We start from the raw sequence: 15,539 nt of genomic DNA on the forward strand, positions 1-15,539 counted from the left end.
TGGACCAAAAATATTGGGAAGAAGTTCCTCTCGATTGAAACACAGGATCTGAATTTGCAGTCAGCAGTGAAGTGAAGGCTTTTGCTGTTGGCCCTGAAGTATGCTCCGCACAAGGATCTCACAATCCTTGTATTGGGAACTTCGGTTTTACAACATTGAAATCAATTCAACGGAACATAATGGAATGCTCTTGTTGGAGCTCCTGTGAAGTCAACAGGCTGTCGAAATAGCCAATCAAAAGGCAGAATTCCCACTGACAGCGAGCAAGGAAGTGGGGAAGCTCTTGCAATTCTAACTTTTTAAAATGGTTGGAGAGGGCAAAAGTAAGATTGGGGCTGTCACATGGGGAAAAGGCAAACCTAAAATAAAGAGGCATAAACTTAATTTTTTTTTGGAAAGTTCATTAAAAATGGTATTTTTTGCTAAAATGGCCAAATTTCACACTGCACAAGTTCAAAATTAGTTGTCCATGCCCGTAAACTTTGTTTAGCGGTAAATACGCTGTTAAAACCCCAGTGAAACTTAGTGCCTTTGTGTATAAATTTTAGTGGGGAAATTAATAGCGTATTTACTACTGAAGAGCCAAAGTTTTCATCATTTTCAATGATGTGTGAGATTTCACTGATTCTGTGGGGGTGGGGGCAGAGCCCAGCCAGTTTCGGAGCTGTCATTGACAGACCCATGTGGCAAATCCTGAAGCTGCGGTCTGTTTCAAAGGTGGTATGAAAGCGTACTCTCATATCAACTGCACATTCAGGCCCATAGAAACTCTCATGTACAATACATACATGACGAGTGAGTGCAATGTTGAAAGAGTTAACTTACAAAGTGGTATTTCTGTTCTCTGCAGAGCATGCCAGTTTAACACAATACTCAAACAAATCAATATCATTATGTCATCCAGGGAAGACTGCCATGCTGTGATAAGAAGGGGAGAAAGTCCAGTTTACACAACCTCTTCCGCAGCACCAGTGGGCACAACGTTTGGACGTTCTTCTGAGTAACCGCATTCCAACCGTTAAACTGTAGACAGGAAATGGCAGCTGTTCAGTACTGCAGAGGCATTTAGAGAAAGACTCTGTGCGACCCAGGGTTTGGTGGTATTGACATAAGCTGTTTGTGGAAAAGAAGACGCAAATTTACTAAAGCCCGTTGTCTAAAATTCAGGGGTAGCGGTCCCACGGGTTGTCCTTTACATTGAAATACATAATTCTCTTTAACTTAACTTATGCATGTATAACTTACCTTTCTTTAGTTTAACTTATTTATGCATGTATAACTTACCTAAGTGTATGTATTTAATTTACTTATTTGTATTACTTACCAGTTAGGGCTGTTACCCCTTTAACTTACCTGTTGGGCCGTTGCCCCTTTAAGAGGCGACCTAACGCGCTGACGTCATGCATCACGTGACGCATGCGCGCCGGACGCCGGCCCGACTCGGTCTTCCAAGACGGCCGCCGGCACAGCCCGGCCTACCGCAACTTCGGCCGCATTGGCCAGCCGACGGGAGCGACGCGATCTCCCGCTCCCGCGGCAAGCACCGGCACAGCCTGGCTTCGCGACCTCGGCCTCAACGGCCAGCCTCCGTACCGGGGAGATGCACCGAAGCAACGGTGCAGGTCACTGGACCGCCTAAGCGCACGCGAACGTGCTGACATCACGACGCGGTCACGTGATGCCCAAAGCACGGGAACACACAGCAGAGCGTGATGACATCATCACGCTCTCCACAGGACTGCGAACTCATTCCTCGTGGAGTCCCCGCTGGGACAAGACCTATACCACGGTGCTCCTACAGTCAGCCATCTTACCTGCCATCTTACCTGATGTAATTAGTCTGTTCCTGTAAATAAACAACTTGTTAATAGTTTGTCGAAGTCAAACTCTCTTATTTAGTGGTGATCTACATAAACTGCTACATTGGTGACCCCACGACGTGAGTACGGGAGCTCATCAATTCCAACGCTATAATTGGTGAACCCGTATCTGTGAACGATTGTCACGGTAGAAACGCGCAGCCTGACCCTCATCTTCCCACAAGACGACCAACGCACAACCGACGAACAACCACGGAACAGCAACCGCCTAACACCGATTCCACCAAAAGTGACCCCGTCCTTGCGAATGTCTTCGCGACGGAAGCGCAGCTTGGAGGTGAGCCCGTTTTTCACGAACGATTTCACAAAGGCAGAGCACGACCAACGGCAACCTTCATCCACCAGCGCTACAATTGGTGGGTTTGTGAACGTCTTTCACAAACGAGGCATGCTATGGAAGCATCAGCCATTCTGCTGTCGCTACCGCAATCCAGGGAGCCACGGTCTCCCTCGTGCTTTATGCAGGTAGAAGCCCTGTTCGCCGAGAACATCGATGCGGCACAGACCACGCACGTGCTCACGGTCTCCGTATTCGACTCTTCTACCGCCACACGGATCGTCCACCTCTACATCCAAAGCAACAGCAAGTATACATCTCTCCAAGCGCGGGGTACAGCATGTTCGGGCCCACAAGATCGGAGCTCGCCCCGCGGGGATACCACGAGGACTCACCCCCACAAAACACGAGGACGCACTCCTCGCGCACGAGGACCCATCCCTCGTGAACCACGAGCACCCATCACTCGTGAACACCGACGACTCCTTCTACGCCGATGACGCACCAGCCCTTCAGCCTGCTGGTTGTGTTACCTACTACACGATTCGGCGTGAACAAAAAGCGTGCCGCCCTCCCGGCTGTTTTCTCCTAAATTTACAACAGTTACAAGTGTTGCTGCCCTCCAGGCAGAGTTAACCCCTCCTGAAAGCAACAACAACCTGGACCATTGCCGCCCTTTCTCCAGTTTTCCCTTTAACAAACGCAAATGTCGACTGAAGCTGCACACATCGAGGACGGGTTCAACGGGCATCCTGCGGCCGTGATCAGCCATGTGAAAGTTGCTAGCCTCACCGATCACTGATCAACGCAGCAACTCTTCACCCTCCGTTGTGTTCACGTCGTAGCACTATGGCACGCACCGTTCCGTGCGTTCCAGCCTCCCGAAGGTTTCGCTCACCAGCCAACGGAGACATCGCCCGCGTCCGCCCAACCTGCCTGTCACTCTGACAAGGCCTGCTGTTTTGCACGTTACTATGGTCCTTCGCCTGACGGATACGTTTTATTCGCCATGACGCGCGTAAGGATCCGTTAACGAGCAGTATTTTTATACCTCGCCTGCCAAGTCGAGACAGCATCACCAGCTCATCAGACCATCTCATCCTTGGACTTTTGTTAAAGTGAATTCTGGGGGGGCCTGTGTAGCGGACCCACGGGTTGTCCTTTACATTGAGATACATAATTCTCTTTAACTTAACTTATGCATGTATAACTTACCTTTCTTTAGTTTAACTTATTTATGCATGTATAACTTACCTAACTGTATGTATTTAATTTACTTAATTGTATTACTTACCAGTTAGGGCTGTTACCCCTTTAACTTCCCTGTTGGGCCGTTGCCCCTTTAAGAGGCGACCTAACGTGCTGACGTCATGCATCACGTGACACATGCGCGCCGGCCGCCGGGCCGACTCGGTCTTCCAAGACGGCCCCCGGCACAGCCCGACCTACCGCAACTTCGGCCGCATCGGCCAGCCAACGGGAGCGACGCGATCTCCCGCTCCCGCGGCAAGCATCGGCACAGCCTGGCTTCGCGACCTCGGCCTCAACGGCCAGCCTCCGTACCGGGGAGATGCACCGAAGCAATGGCGCAGGTCACTGGACCGCCTGAGCGCACGCGAATGTGCTGACATCACGACGCGGTCACGTGATGCCCAAAGCGCGGGAACACACAGCAGAGCGTGATGACATCATCACGCTCTCCACAGGACTGCGAACTCATTCCTCGTGGAGTCCCCGCTGGGACAAGACCTATACCACGGTGCTCCTACAGTCAGCCATCTTACCTGCCATCTTACCTGATGTAATTAGTCTGTTCCTGTAAATAAACAACTTGTTAATAGTTCGTCAAAGTCAAACTCTCTTATTTAGTGGCGATCTACATTAACCGCTACACAGCCATATTTTGTGGAGAGGGTCATTATTACATAGAATTATACTGATGGATGGGTACATACTTGAAGGGGTAAATTTGCAGGGCTATGGGCAAAGTGCAGGGTAAAGGGACTGATCGGATAGCTCTTTCAAAGAGATGGCACAGGAAAGTTGGGCCGAACGGCCTCCTCCCTGTATTGTTCTATGATTCCATGAATAATATGGAATGTACAGCATGGAAACAATTAAAAGTTTCTCTGGAAAGCCAGAAGAAGGACTTGCATTTATATAGGGCCTTTCACTGCCCCAGGACGTTCCAACAGGCATTACAGCCAATGAAATAATTTTGAACTGTATTCACTGTTGGAATGTAGGAAAAGCGGCAGCCAATTTGTACAAAGCAAGGTCCCAGAAACAGCAATGTTATAATGGTCATGTAATCTGTTTTAGTGATGCAATTGAGGGATAAATATTGATCAGCACATCGGGGATAACTCCGCTGCTCTTCTTTGAAACAGTGTCATCCTTGCCGACAACCTGATGGAGCAGATGGGGCCTTGGTGTAATGTCTCAACTGGAAGCCGGCACCTATGACACTGGCTCGGTCTCTCAGTACTGCACTGGAGTGTCAGCCTAGATATTTGCGCTGTGGTATCCGGAGTGGCACTTGAACCTATAATCTTCTCACTCAGCGTTAAGCATGCTACCAACTGAACCACTGCTGAGAAAAGTGCATTATCCGCTTCTTCTAGTGTGTAGACTGACACAATAAGACTGCTGTTTCCATTTTTTCATTTGCAATGTTGCCTGAAACTCTTTTTAAAGCAATGTTACTGCATTAGCAGCACAAGCCTGTTTGTTGTCCAGTTATTGCTGCATGCGGGCACGGACTGCTTCATTATCCGTAACATGGAAGTGAATAGGCCTTTAGTAAAGCAGCTAATGATAGGTCTAGGACACTTCCGTGAAGAATTATGGACAGGAGTCATTAGACACGTCTAGCGGGGATACTCCTTGTCACCCTATAACTAGCCTGTGACCTGATGGCCTGGTTGCAATAAATGCTGAACCGAGGACTGGATAAAGTATAGATCATGAATGCTACCAGAAACAAAGCAGAACCCTTCATGATGTGCTGCCTGTGGTCATAAGCAAGCTACACATTCAGGGAGTGGAACCCTTTCCTATTGAGAAAGATGGCAGGGTGATGCATTTAGAATGCAGTTGCAGCGGAAATATGATGTTAAGTGACAACATTCCCAATCATTAAAGCTTCACTCATCCCCTCACTGCCCTAGCATCTGTATCCTATTCACCTTCTCATTACTCCCCTTTCTACAACCCTCTCACTCCCATCACTGTCTCTGCATCTTCCTTTTTGAATACTGCATCCTCCCCACTATTGTTCCACTTTCATTTGCCTTACTTTAAAATCTCCATTCACTCCCCACCTCCCACTAGCTTTCACAAAGGTGGTTGGTGTGGGGCCAGAGCCCTTCACTCTCCAACCATTTTCTTCTTCTACTCACCCTACCGCCCCTTTCTATATGTTTTCATCAGAAAAAATGTTATTTGCTTTCCAAACTGAACTTTTATAATGGTCAAATTGAATCAGGAGATGTACTCCATCTGCTTTCTCTCGATTTGTCTCTGCTCTTTGTATCACAGGTTTAAGCATTTTGCATCAAGCTTTTCTGTCAACGACACATAGATGAGATAACTTGATAGGTTCAAAATGAAATATTTTTTGTAACTTTAATATTAACTTGAGGGAAGATTCTCTCTCTCTCTCTCTCACTAACACACACACAACATTAATTCTCCATATAATTTTTTTTGAATTTGATAGAATACAATTCAGAAGCTACCACAGTTATGGAAATAATAATCATTTTTTGTCACTCAGTCACAGGCAGGCCCACAGATAGCCTATGTTTAACTCACTCAATGTAAAAATTATCTTAATAAGCCTTTTACAATTTGTCCTCCAGTTTTTCTTCAAATTAGTTAAGCAGTAACTGCTAGACGGTAAAGAAAAATATTCCTTTAGTACAGCTGACTGAACAATGCTGTTGCATCCTGGAAGTTTGACAAAAATATACGCTCAAGGCTGCACACTTCGGTATGTTAAGGAATGTTGAGTAAAATCTTGAATGAAGGTGCAAAAAACTAATTGGATAAATTCAATCACGTGATCTCAAAATGTGTGATGCTTTTAAATGTTTAATCCTTTTTCGTAGACATTCAAAATTTGACTTACGAAAATTTGAGAAAAATGCTGTTTAAAATTTTCAGGCCATTTAATGAACAAGCTCGCTGTGCTGAATGGCCTAATCCTGTTCCTAAGCTTTTCACCATTTAGAATATACACTGATTTATCATTCGTGGGTCCAAAGGAGATGACCTCACCTTTGCTCAGATTGATCTCCATTTGCCATTTTTTTGCCGACTCACTTAATCTGTCTATGTCCCATTTATAATCCCTGTACCCATTGGCAATACTTATTGCCACACACAGCCTAGCAGTATCTGAAAACTTGGATATTCACCTCTCTATTCCATCATCGATGCCCTTAGTAAATATTGTTAATTGTTGAGGCCCCAGAACATATCCCTGGGGAACAGTGCGCGTCACTTCCTCGCAAATTGAGTACCTTTATCCCAACTCTCCGTCTCCTACCTTCCAACCAGGATTACAAAACAAAGGAGAAGTTGAAAGTATAGTGGCGCCTTTTTTGTTTGTTGTGTGTACTGGTCATTTGGCCATCATGTTATTTTGACTACATCAGGGAGAAAATGGAACATTGCTGTACTATCCATTCATGGGACTCGGGGAAGTACTTGAGCATGACGAAGTTGGAAACACGATGACTATGTAGTGCATTAGAAACCATTAATATTTTGTTTCTATTTAATGTAGCTTGAGATTAAATGCAATTGCCAGCTGCCAATAAGTGTTTAACAGTTTGTTTGCGTGTTAGTTGCTGAGGAAATTTAATAATTTGCATTTTAACACCCTCTGAAAATTACAGAAGTCGTTTTATTTTGGGAAGTTAAAATTTCCGACTGAGTGTAAGAAGGAACCAACAAAGGAGTAAGCTGTTTTGCAATAAAAAAATCTAATTGATATCTGTGTAAAAATTGAATGTTTCATGATGTCTTTTCAAAAAGCAGTGCAGTTTTCAAATTTTATGTTAGTGGTTTACAGGATTGAATTTTAACAAAGCTTTAGCCTTGCTGTGCTGATCACCATATGCTTCACTGCTCTTGGCATCGAGTTCTCTTTCACGGCTTCCACTATCAGAGGAGAGGAACCACAGCCCAACCATGCAGAGCAGTAGGTGATGGGAATCATTTCGAAAGGGACAGAGTAGCAAAGTACAAACTTAAAAATTGTGTTCTCTTTTACATGAGTAATAAAAATCTGCAACTGTACATCAAGTCCAAAGATGTGCGGGTTAGGTTGATTGGCTATGATAAATTGACCCTTAGTGTTAGGGGGATTAAATACGTGGGGTTACGGGGATAGGGTGGGATATGTGTCGGTGCAGGCTCGATGGGCCGAAATGGCCTCTATCTGCACTGTGGGGTTCCTGTGATTTCCTGTGAAAAGGTCAGAGTGTCAAATTTGTCCTGCTCATGCATAGAAAAATGATACAAGAAGCAATACTATTTGCAGTGCAATGCACGGAACAGATCAATTCATCAGTGTCATGGATGAAGTACTGGGGTGAAGTTAATTCTCCATCAAGCGAAAATGGACGACATATATTTTACTGTTGCAACAGCTTTGACAACATATGGCGGTCAGATGTAACTTTGTTATTCATTCCTGGGATGTGGGCGGCGCTGGCAATGCCAGCGTTTATTGCCCATACCTAATTTCCCTTGGGAAGCTGTTGGCGAACCGCCTTCTTTAACCACTGCAGTCCGTGTGGTGAAGGTGCTCCCACATTGCCCTTTGAGAAGGAGTTCCAAGATTTTGACCCAGTGACGATGAAGGAACAACGATATACTTCCAACTCAGGATGGTGTTTAACTTGGAGTGGACCTTGGAGATGGTGGTTTTCCCATATGCCTGCTGCCCCTTTACTTTTAAATGGTAGAGGTCACGGGGTGGGAGGTGCCGTTGAAGAAACCTTGGTGAGTTGCTGCTGTGACACCTTGTAGATGGTATACATTGCAGCAACATTATCCCGGTGGTGGAGGGAGTGAATGTTTAATGTGGTGCATGGGGTGTTAATCAAGAGGGCTGCTTTGTTCTGGTAGTTTTTTAGCTTCTTGAGTGTTGTTGGAGCTGCACTCATACAGGCAAGTGAAGGGTATTCCGTCACACTCCTGACTTGTGCCTTGTAGATGGTGGAAAGGATTTGGGGAATCAAGAGGCGAGACAGTCCCTGCAGAATACCCAGCCTCTGGCCTGCTCTTGTTGCCACAATATTTATGTGGCTGATTCAGTTATGTTTCTGGTCATTGATGATTCTCCCAGGATATTGATGGTGGGGGATTCGGCAAGATTATCCCGTTGAATGTCATGGGGCGATGGTTAGACTCTCTCTTGTCTCAGCAAGTAAATTGATTGCAACGGTAAATTAGAAGATCGAAATGGGAGACTGTAAAAAGGGCTAACAGATAATAAAATATCAAATGGTGAGTGCGTTTATAGCAGAGTTGTAGTGTATGTGCCTTTAAGAGCCCCATGTGTACTGTAATGCCGGTAATGGCCACTCGGGCTATATAAGCCTGTATATTGTGTTGTATCAGTTAGTTCCCCTCCAGACTTTGTTTAGTAAACACCTGTGAAACCAACTCCTGTCTTCAGTGTCTCTATCAACACACAGACACAACAGTGGCGACGAATTGGAAACGGACTTACCTGCAATTCGACAGCACCTCAAGGACATCGATTCCTCTGGCGTCCAAAGTTGAAGAAAAATCAAGAAAAAGAAAAAGCTGTGGTTTCATCAGCTAGCCAAGCTGGTGGCAGGTACTGCAATAATCCTTCCTAGGCATCGGGCTGGGGCTCCAGCGGCTGCCTCTACAGCTAGGCCAAGCAGTGAAAGTGGAGGCAAGCAGTAACAGACAGGGAGGGAGCACTCTGGAAATGGCCGGCGCTGCAAGCAGGTCGGCGTTCAGACCTAGAGAGAGAGTCGGCAGGAACGAGTCTCCAACTGTAAATAAATAAATAAAAAGAACGGAAACCACGGGAAGCAGTGTTGTCATCGGCAGCAGTGGTGGGGAAGCACGGGAAGCGCCATATCGTTTCTGCAGAAAAGAAAGAAAAGCGCGGGAAGCGCCATTTTTTTTCTAGGATGCCTAAGTCTGGCAATATTGATGCTTTTGATAACGAGATAGAGGATTGGGCCACATATATGGAAAGAGTGGAGGTATATTGCACCGCAAATGGAACAGAAGATGAAAAAAAAGCTTCAGTACTGCTAAATCTAATGGGCGCAAAGACATACGGGCTGTTACAAAATTTAATCACTCCAGCCAAACCAAAGGACAAGAATTTTAAAGAAATTGTTGATACCCTACAAGAGCACTTAAACCCAACACCGCTGCTGATAGCGGAACGATTCTAATTCTTTAAGAGAAATCAACAGAAGAATGAAAGTAATGCTGATTACCTCACCGAATTAAGAAAGCTATCAAAACACTGCCAATTCGGGGCAGGACTAGCAGATTATCTTCGAGACAAATTCGTCTGCGGTCTCCTAAGTGAAGGAACACAGAAAAGGCTGCTTTCTGGAAAAGATTTAACACTGGACAAGGCTTTCAGTATGGCTGTACCATACGAAGCAGCCACAAGAGGAGCTGCAGAGATACAACAAAAGACACAGGACTTCGGCACCCATGAAATGACACAGGGTTTTGAGAGATGTTATCGCTGCGACAGATCCACCCATGACCAGAGGGACTGCTGGTTCAAGGACAAAGCATGCAGGCAATGCAGAAAGATTGGACACATTGCACGGGTATGCCGAGCTGGACAAAAAAAATCCACAGACAGGAAAAAAAACATCAACAAAGAAAAGTACAGAAAGGTACAAATGATGGCGGACAGTAGCTCCGAAGACCAGAAGAGTGATAGCGACTCCGAAAACAAGAGACTAAGCTGTCTCAAATTACATAATGTAATTGCCAAAGATGATTACCAGACCATTTGGGTTGCCCTCACGATAGCAGGGTCCCCAGTTAAAATGGAGCTAGATACAGGATCAGCTCTGACCGTCATAAATCGACGGGATTACGAGCGGCTATTTCCGCATAAACCTTTAAAAGACACATCCATTATCTTGAAAACATATACGGGGCAGAAAGTATACCCCAAAGGAAAAATAAGAGTGCCTGTTGTATACAAACTCAAGGAAATACAAAAGTTGTATTTATACATTCTACAAGATGGTGGTCCACTGCTGTTGGGACGTGAATGGATCAGGAAAATACGTTTAGACTGGCACTCCATTCAGGCACTGACAGTGACCAGTAAGAAAAAAAACGACGATGACGTCATACCTGAGCGATTAAAAGACATCTTGGCCAACGCCAAAGAAGTGTTTCAAGAGAAACTAGGAACCTTGAAAGGCATCACTGCCTCAATAAAAGTGGAAGATGCAGCAATTCCCAAGTTTTTTAAGGCAAGACCGGTGCCATACGCAATTCGTCCATCAGTCGAGGCAGAGCTGGAAAATTTGGAAAAGGCAGGCGTATTATCCAAAATAGATTGGAGCGAGTGGGCAACACCCATCGTCCCAGTCATGAAGAAAGCATTGAATAATGATAAATCTGAAGAACAGAGAAAAATTCGCATCTGTGGAGACTTCAAGGTGACTGTAAACCCGGTCCTTGACACAGTACAGTATCCTCTTCTGAGGATAGAAGATATTTTCGCCTCACTATCCGGAGGGAAATGTTTCACCAAAATTGACTTGGCACAGGCATATCTACAGGTGGAGGTTGAAGAGGCCTCTAAAAAATATCTCACGATAAATACACACAAAGGTCTGTACCAGTACAATCGACTGGTTATCGGAGTAGCATCCGCTCCAGCTATCTGGCAAAGAGCTATGGAGCAAGTCCTCCAAGGGATTCCGGGGACTCAATGCTACCTAGACGACATGCTTGTAACAGGAGGAAACGACAACGAGCACCTTGCCAATTTGGAGCAGGTGCTCACTAGGCTGAGAGAACGGGGCCTGCGAGCAAATCGCCCCAAGTGCGAATTTTTCCAAAATCAAATGTCATATTGTGGCCACATAATTAATAAGGAAGGGTTGCATAAGTCACCTGAAAAAATTGAAGCGGTCATAAAAGCCCCAGCACCTGAAAATGTTTCACAATTAAGGTCGTTCCTGGGATTAATAAATTGCTATCATAAATTTTTACCAAACTTATCAACTCTTCTACACCCTCTTAAAGAGCTGCTACAAACAGGAGTAATTTGGAAATGGAGCGAAGACTGTAAACGTGCCTTCCATAAATGCAAAGACTTAATCACGTCCAAAGAAGTTTTGGCTCATTACAACCCATCACTGCCAATCAGACTGGCGTGCGATGCATCCCCTTACGGCGTAGGAGCAGTATTATCGCATAAATTCCCTGATGGCTCGGAACGGCCGATAGCTTTTGCATCACGCTCATTGAACTCAGCTGAGCGTAACTATGCCCAAATCGACAGGGAAGCACTCAGCCTGGTATGGGGAGTGAAGAAATTCAACCATTACCTACATGGACAAAAATTTACCTTGTTGACTGACCATCAACCCCTCATCTCCATATTCAACCCTAAAAAGGGTGTTCCCATTATGACAGCGCAAAGGCTACAGAGGTGGTCCCTTTTTCTAGGGGCACACCAATACAACATAGAATACAAAGGATCAAAACAGCATGGGAATGCTGACAGGTTATCGTGCCTACCATTGCCAACGGTAGAAGAAGTACCTACCGTAGACCCAGTGGAGATTTTCCACTCTACCATAGTCGAATGTCTACCAGTAACAAATTCTGCCATTGAAAGGGAAACTAGAAATGACCCGACTCTCTCACGAGTCTGCAATTTAACAGTGAAGGGATGGCCAGCACATGGCGAACCACTGTTGCCAGCATTCTCGCAAAGAAGAGAACAGCTGTCAGTGTGCCAAGGAACCTTGATGTGTGGATCCAGTGGTGATTCCACCCAAACTCCAGGATAAAGTTCTAAAGGAGCTTCACGAGGGGCATCTGGGTGGAGTGAAAATGAAGAACCTAGCCAGGGCGTTTGTATGGTGGCCAGGTATCGATGGGGACATCGAAGAAATGACCAAGAGCTGCCTAGGATGCCAGAAGGTCCAAAACGCTCCACCACAAGCCCCTCTACATCCATGGGAGTGGCCCTCATCTCCCTGGCAAAGGGTACACATCGACTTTGCTGGTCCATTTATGGACTCAATGTTCTTAATCACAGTTGATGCACACTCCAAGTGGCCAGAGGTAATAAAGATGTCCTTCACCACCACGGAAAAAACCATCACAGTATTAAGGACCATATTTGCCAGGAATGGGCTGCCGGAACAGATCTGTTCTGATAATGGGCCGCAATTTGTGTCCGAAGAATTCAGGAACTTCTTAAAAAACAATGGGGTTAAGCACTACACGTCCGCACCATACCATCCCGCCACCAATGGATTGGCTTAAAGGTTTGTCCAGACCTTCAAGAAGGCCGTAAAAGCCATGGGTAATGAAGACATAAAACTTCAGCACAACGTGGATAACTTCTTGTTCGCATACAGGAATGCAACACATATGGTTACAAACCAAACTCCTGCCATGATGTTCTTCAATAGAAGCCTAAGATGGGGACGTGGAGAACCGGCAATTTCAAGGCATGAATGAAAGGCCAACTAGAACCTTCCAGATTGGTCAACAAGTTTTGGCCCGGGACTACTGTACCGAGAAATGGCAGCCTGGAACTATCTGCACACGACTAGGACCGCTGATGTATACCGTGGACATCGGAGAAAGCATAATAAGACGCCATGCTGACCAAATCATAGTGTCATCTGAAAAGGGACAACCTACACCACAACTCTATACGCCTAACGATGAAGTAGAGATACCCATATTTACCTCCGATCCGGTGATACTGGAACCCGATGAACCCGACACTGGCATTCAAGCCGAATCAGCCTTGCCATAAGAAACTACTACACCACCAGAAACTACTACACCACCGAGGCGTTATCCAGACTGAGCCAGGAAGCCTCCAGAGGGACTGACTTATAATTAATTAACTGCAACAATGTGTAGATTACTTTTCTTGTAACATGTAATTAATAATTACTTAAAATATTATGTACTGTTTGGCTAAAAGGGGAGGAATTGTAGTGTATGTGCCTTTAAGCACCCCATGTGTACTGTAATGCCGGTAATGGCCACTCGGGCTATATAAGCCTGTATATTGTGTTGTATCAGTTAGTTCCCCTCCAGGCTTTGTTTAGTAAACACCTGTGAAACCAACTCCTGTCTTCAGTGTCTCTATCAACACACGGACACAACAAGAATATAAATATAGTTAAGGAACAGAGCCTGATAGCAGACAACCTAGGCAAATAAATGACATGAGAGAGGAGTGACTGGACAAATATATTGGGAAGAGGTACCTCTCGCTTAAAACAGAGGCCCTAAAAGTGAAAGTTTTCGCTGCTCGCTCCAAAGTATGCTCCACACAACCATCTCATAATCCTTGTGTCGGGAACTTCCGGTTTTCCGACATTGAATTCAATACAACGGAACTTAGTGGTAATCCCCTTGATGGAACTGCTGCGACATAAAGCAGCCGATCAAAATACTTTTCTTCAGAATTCATCTTGAGCGATTTATGGGCAAAACCATCTGACTGATCAGATAGTCCAGTAATACGGTGCCAAATTTACATGGGCAATTTCCATTATGAATCTGAGCATGGAAATTTATAATGGTAAAAACATTGACACAAAAGTGTGACAGGACGAGTGCCAATAGGAAGTAAGGTTTTGTAGACAGGGAGCACATGGGAAAGTAAGATTTTTTTTCTAAAATGATGCCGATATCAAATTATTACATAAAATGAAGGACAAAATCTATAACGTTCAAACAGAAACTGAATTGTGCTTATGCCCATGTCGAATTCTATGCTACCCTCGAACCTTGCTTCACTTGAAGACTGCAGTCTTGATCAGCAACGCTGTGGGAGGTCGGCTAGTTACAGCAACAACAACAACATCAACTTGTATTTATATAGTGCCTTTAACATATTGGGCCAGAATTTTGGTTCCCCACGGCTGAGTACGCGCTGAGTACTCACGCGTAGGGCCAACAAAAGTGCTGGGTTCGTGCTTGCACTGCACATGCGCGGGAAACCGGAACTCCCGTTCCCTTACAGGAAGGGGTTCACAGGTCAAACGCATGCACGGGAGAGGCAGCGCGTATGCCTGGAACTTACTTTTTTTTTTGCAGGTTTCTCCGGGAGGGTAAGTCTCCAGCAACTACGCTTTTAAAAAGCAGTTGCAAGGCCTGCTTTTAACAAGTTAAGTGGTGAATTAAATAAAAATTAACACATTTTTTTCCACAGGTTTATTATTTTTAAATACTTTAAAGAAAGGTAAGTTTATTTTTATCCCCGTTAAAAACTGTAATTAATTTTTTCAAAAATGTAAGTATTTGTTTAAAATAGTTTTTTTATGTAATTTATAGTTATTTTAAAAATGTTATTTTTTTAAAAATGTATTTGAAGTTTTAGTTAGGTTTTGGGACCGATCTCTATTCATGTCAAATATATGAATAGAGATTCACAGCTCCGATGGGCTCTCCATGGCCCACGTGATCCCAGGGGACGCTTTGAACTAAATGCACCCCTGAGATACGGAAGCACTGCTCGCCAGCAGTTGGAGCAGGCCCAGGATTGGAATCCCACGCGGGCCCACAGCACAAAGGCTGGCACACGAGGTAAGTGCAGGTCGGGGGCTTGCACCCGCGGGAAGCCTCCGAAACGAATTTCTGGCTCAATGCGCTCACAGCAATGTTTTAAGACAAAAAATTGGACACCGATCCACATAAGATTAAATTAGGGCAGACGACCAAAAGCTTGTTCAATGAGGTAGGATTTTTGGAGCGTCTTAAAGAAGGAAAGAGAGTTTTCGAGGAGGACAGGTATAGGTAGCAAATTCCAGGGCTTAGGGCTTAGGCAACAGAAGGCCTGACCACCAATTGTCGAGCGATTATAATCAGTGATCCTCAAGAGAGCAGATTTAGAGGAGCACAGATATCTTGCTGGGGTGTGGGGGGTTGTGGGGCTGAAGGGGATTACAGAAATAGGAATGGGCGAGGCCATGGAGAGATTTGAAAACAAGGATGACAATTTTGAAATCGTGGCGCTGCTTAACCGGGAGCCAAAGTTGGTCCGTGAGCACAGGGGTGATGGGCAAACGGGACTTGGTGCGAATTAGGACATGGGCAGCCGAATTTTGGATGACCTCAAGTTTACTTAGAGT

General features: G+C 45.1%; 1 pseudogene; it reads left to right on the forward strand.

The window, feature by feature from the left end:
* Positions 1-15,539, forward strand: part of LOC147109903 (cell adhesion molecule CEACAM3-like) — a 218,609-nt pseudogene that overhangs the window by 55,828 nt on the left and 147,242 nt on the right.

This window comes from Somniosus microcephalus, chromosome 12 (assembly GCF_052327205.1).
Source record: "Somniosus microcephalus isolate GS21.2 chromosome 12, FLI_Smic_1.0, whole genome shotgun sequence".
NCBI lineage: Eukaryota > Metazoa > Chordata > Chondrichthyes > Squaliformes > Somniosidae > Somniosus > Somniosus microcephalus.